Genomic DNA, 4,853 nt, shown 5'->3' with positions numbered 1-4,853 from the left:
TACAGCTGGGGAGAACAATCATGAGGCTGGGGAGGATCTGCTAAGGCCTTGCATCCAAGTCCCCCCTCGCCGCCGTAAAAATGTTACTCCGCAACTGTGGAGCAATGGGAGTAAGGTCCCTAAGCCTTTGGGGAAGCCTCCTAAACAGGTTGATCTGAGTAAAATCAAGGCCCCGCCCAATTTTACTGAGACTTCGGCGCTAAAGACAAGGCTGGGGGACAATTGACCTATGTTGTTTGATACGGGTGGAGGAGCTGTGGTGCCTATGGCCAACGATTTCAATGCTAGGATGTCCTTTAACCTGGGCAAGATTGACGGTGAACTCCCCGAAAATGGAAAAAAGCAATTGAAGGTGCTTCTAGCGGCGGGGATGCTTCCCCATTAGTTAATAAATGACGTCAATCATCCTTTGGAACTGTCGGGGGGCCCGGAAGAAGCAAACAGGACATTTCCTCCGAAGCCTCATTAGCGGTAATGAGGTGTTGTTTGTTGGATTGGTGGAAATGATGATCGAGGACATCACTAGAAATGAAGTTGATGCTCTTATTGGTCCTAATTGGGACTTCTTCCACTTCCCGGCTACCGGGAGATCGGGGGGGGTGTTATTGGCTCTATGGCGGACTGATATCGTGAAGTTTGAGGTGATTAAGACGATGAACCAAGTCCTTGTGGGACATTTGGTGCTTCCCAACCATCAAATGTGGTGCGATGTTGTTGTCTATACTGGGAAAGACTATCACACTAGACGGGAGCTCTGGGAGGTCCTCAGCTCGACCATCGATGTAGACCTTTCGGTGATAATGGGGGTGATTTTAATTACTGTCTTGAACAAAGTGGGAAAAAGGGGGGTAGACGATTTGGGTTTCCGGTGGGAACCCAGGAGATGACGGCCTTTATGGTCGACAACGACTTGCATGACCTGGGGTTTACCGGTCCGAAGTACATGTGGTCGAACAACAAGACTAGTAACAGCAAAATTTGGGTTCGTCTGGACTAAGTCTTGATGAATTCGGTTGTGCTTCAGCTAGCCCCCATGGCCTCGATCAATCACCTCGTCAGGCTCGCGTCGGGCCATTGCCCTCTTTTATTGAGACTAGCGGATGTGATCCTGAACAAGGAGGGTAGATGGATTCAATTCGAAGATACTTGGTTGACTTATCCCGCCACCTGGAAGCTCGTGGGGAAGCTCTGGAATAAAGATGACTTTGGAAAATCGGATGAGATGCTTAATCAGAAGTGTTTCAGAACTCTTCAGGGTCTGTTCTTCTGGAGCTGGGGGCACTGAAGTCATCGTTGGAGGTTCGAATTGTGAAACTCTAGCAGTTGGAATGCATCGCTGATGGGCTGAATGCCAATCAAGACCTGGAACTGCGCAGGGCAGCGTCTGAGCTTAATTCGACCCTGGCACGGTTGGCGACTCGGTGGCGGCAACGTGCAAAGACTCGATGGATTGAGGAAGGTGACTCCAACTCACAGTTTTTCCACACGTTCGCCTCGGTGTGGTGTAGGGGGAATCAAATTGTGGAAATTCAACATCTTGATGGAGTCAAAATCTTGGAGCAGGACTACATCTAGGAGGAATTCATGAACTTCTTTTCATAGAAGTGGAGAGAAAGACAGGTTTCCCTGGACAATTGGCTAGCTTTCCAGCAAGAAGATATGATCCCAGATCATCTCAAGCGGGATATGGAGGCTGAGGTGTCAGATTTAGAGGTCCGGCAGGCCGTCTTCAGTATGGGGAACAACCGCTCGCCGGGATTGGACGATATTACTGCTTCTTTTCTAAAATATTATTGGGAAATTATTAAAAGTGATGTTACCCGTGCTATTCTCTATTTTTTCTGTGCTAACTCTATGTGCGAGAGCTGGAAAGACACGCTGGTTGTGCTCATCCCGAAGACTCCCAACGCGAACACTCCGTCAAGGTTTAGGCCCATAAGCCTGTGCCAGTCCTTTTACAAGGTGGTGGCCAAAATTCTGATTAACCACATTAAACCTGTGCTAAGCAATATTATCAGTGAGGAGAAAGGAGCGTTTGTCCCGGGAAGGTCCATCTCCAGTCACGGGCTAATCGCTCAGGAGATGTTATGTAAATTTCAACACTCGTTTCAAAGGGCTGGGATGATGGCGTTGAAGATCGACATGGAACAGGCTTATGACTGCTTGGCCTGGGAGTCGCTGCAGCAGGTCATGGGGTTCCCCGACCGGATTATTCAGTGGGTTATTCACTACGTTACACAGCCGCGTTTCTCCCTGATGATTAACGACAACAGGACCCCTTGGATCAGGCCTTGAGTGGGCTCCGGCAGGGGTGCCCGCTGAGGCCCTATCTGTTTATTCTCTGCTCCGAGCTTCTCTCTAAGGCCTTCCGGCAACGAGGAGAACATCTGGGGATTCGCATTGTTAATAATGTGGAGAGAATCTCACACTTGTTGTATGCCGATGACATCCTTGTTTTTTCTGAAGTTAACCATTGCAACGCTGTGGGAATTATGAACATTCTCAGTGACTATTGCAGCTGGACGAGTTAACACATTAACAATGAGAAATCTACTATCCTTTTTAACAAACACTGCCCCAAATGGAAAAGAGGATGATCACCCGGACTATGGGTTACCGTCGCGTGGACTCACCTGACTATCTGGGAATTACCTTGGTTATGAGGAAGCTGAAGGCTGCCGATTTTGTCAAGGTTATCCGGAGTGCCCATGAGAAGATGAATATTTGGGGTAAGAAGCATTTATCCTATGCGGGCCATGCGCTTCTTATTCTCTCCTCGCTGCTCACTATCCCAGCTTACCTAATGGCACACATGAGGTGCCGTGTAGTGTTCTTAGATCAATTGAGATGTTGGGTCACCGGTTTTCTGTGGCATAAGTATTCTGATAGCAAAGGTATGCATTATATGAACTAGAAGGAGCTTTGTCTACCGCGCGAACATGGGGGGCTCGGGTTCCATGATCTTGTTGCTTGGAAGGGGCCGCTCCGGGCACGGCTGGCCTGGGCGGTCACTAATGATTATGAGACCCTCCTCCACAAGGTGGTAACGGTCAAATATGGCCCCGACCCCTGGGAGAATAAATTGGTGCCCAGGTGCTCTGCTACTTGGAGAATTACAGGGAGGGGGTGGATGCTCTTGCAGCCATCCTTCGGTGGTGTATTGGGGACGGCCGGCGCGTCCGAATTTTACAGGATTGTTGGATCCTTGACCGCAAGATCGAGAGATGGCCCACCTTTGTGAATGTGGAGGAGGCTGAAAATGCCCATGTTAGCCATATTTTTGACAATAACTTTTAGTGGAATGAGGAAACGGTCGGCTTTGGTAAGGTGATGGCACAGCGCATTCTGAACATTGCGACGAATCCTATCGCGCGGTCCGATCTTCCCGAGCTCATCAGGTCTTTCTTTGGCTCTTCTTTGTCGGTGGTGGTGTACCGGGATAAGTTCGGGGAGCCGGACTTTGCGTTCGGATGGCTGCACAAGCTGAAGTTGCACCCGCGCGAGAATTTCCATTGGTGGCGGCTTCTCCGGAATGCCATCCCCACCAATGTGTGGCTCCATCGCCGGGGGCTGTCGAACACCGGTTCTTGCCCGTGGGGCTGCGATGGGGAGGAAACTACCAGGCATTGTATTACTCTCTGCTCCAAACTCAGGGAGGTGTTCGGTATTCTTGGCAAGTGGGGTTTCTATCTGCCTTTCTTCGACTCCCTCGAGGCGGCGATAGATGGGTTGTCGACGTTGGTCGAGACTAACCCGAACATTGGATCTCTCTACTGCTACGTTGCGTACCATGTGTGGCGTGCCAGAAATGATTTGAAGCATACCACTAAGTGACGCCCACCGTCTATTATCGTCGCTGTGGTTCTTTCTTTGCTGCCACGAACCCACCGAATGCCAATTCTGGGGCAATGGAGTAGCCACCAGTCCCCTAGGCTGTCTTTTCAATTACACTGGTACCCCCCTCCTCCAGGTTGGGCTGAAGTTCAACGTCGATGCTGCAGTTAGGCCGTCTAGTGCGGTTGGTATTGGGGTTGTGGTCCGGAACTACACTAGCAGATTTATTGTGGCAGCTGGGAAAAGGATTGAACATTGGGATGCTTTCCAAGCCGAGGTCATGGCGGCCACTACTATCCGTGACGTGTTGAGGGAATGGATGTTTAACCTGTAGGGGATTATCATTGAGGACGATTGCGCCAACGCCATCCGCTGGTTCCAGCACCTCCACGAGCGCCATAACAAGGTCCACTTTAATTTCGAGGGGCCGGATCTTTCCTTTTTATTGGACTTCAAGCAAGTCATTTTTTGGCATTGCCACCGTGCCAACAACAGACCCGTAGATTACTATGCCAATTTTGTTATATCTGTTGATTTTGTTTTTTGGGATGAGAATGCTGGTGAATTTCTCCCAACACTATTGTCTTTGTTGAAGTAGGACAGCAATAGGATTAATTATATGTAATTTGAGTTTTTTTTGGTATTAATGCAATTGCACCGTTCATCTCTCTCTCTCTCTCTCTCTCTCTCTCTCTCTCTCTCTCTCTCACTCTCTCTCTCTCTCCCGCTCTCTCTATCTCCATCTCTCTCACCCCCTCTCTCCCTCCCTCTCCCTCTCTCTCTCTCTCGATCTCTCACTCTCTCTCTCTCTCACTCTCTCTTTCTCTCTCTCTCTACCTCTCTCTCTCTCCCTCTCTCTCTATCTCTCTTTTTTCCTCTCTCTCTCTCCTTCTCTCCCTCTCTCTCTCTCTCTCTCTCCCTCTCTCTCTCTTGCTCTCTCCCACTCTCTCTCTTGCTCTCTCCCATGTACTCTCTTGCTCTCTCTTGTTCTTTCTCTAGCTTGCTCTCACTTGCTCTCT

Source organism: Dendrobium catenatum, unplaced genomic scaffold (genome assembly GCF_001605985.2).
Source record: "Dendrobium catenatum unplaced genomic scaffold, ASM160598v2 fragScaff_scaffold_231, whole genome shotgun sequence".
NCBI lineage: Eukaryota > Viridiplantae > Streptophyta > Magnoliopsida > Asparagales > Orchidaceae > Dendrobium > Dendrobium catenatum.
Note: the sequence above shows the minus strand (reverse complement) of the source record.